The sequence below is a fragment of the Penaeus monodon genome, chromosome 27, assembly GCF_015228065.2.
Source record: "Penaeus monodon isolate SGIC_2016 chromosome 27, NSTDA_Pmon_1, whole genome shotgun sequence".
Taxonomy (NCBI): domain Eukaryota; kingdom Metazoa; phylum Arthropoda; class Malacostraca; order Decapoda; family Penaeidae; genus Penaeus; species Penaeus monodon.
In genome coordinates this window covers 2,460,170-2,460,429 of record NC_051412.1, presented here as the reverse complement: position 1 = coordinate 2,460,429, position 260 = coordinate 2,460,170, and positions in this window count along the sequence as shown.

Here is a 260-nt window from a genome sequence, read left to right as displayed (position 1 = left end):
CATCCCCAACATTCTCCCTATTGCCTTCTCCCCTCCTCTCCTCCTCCTCCCTCATCCCAGTTCCTTCTTCCCCCTCCTTCCCTCTCTCTCCACCTCCCCCTCTCCTCTGCTCCCCCTCCCTCCCCCCTCTCTCTCCCCCTCCCCTCCTCTCTCCTCCCCCTTCCCCTCCCCCTTCCTCCTTCACCCCCTCCCCCCTCCCCCCCTCCCCCCTCACGTGGCCATGACATCAGGTGTAAACAAGCGGACCCGAAAATAGCTCC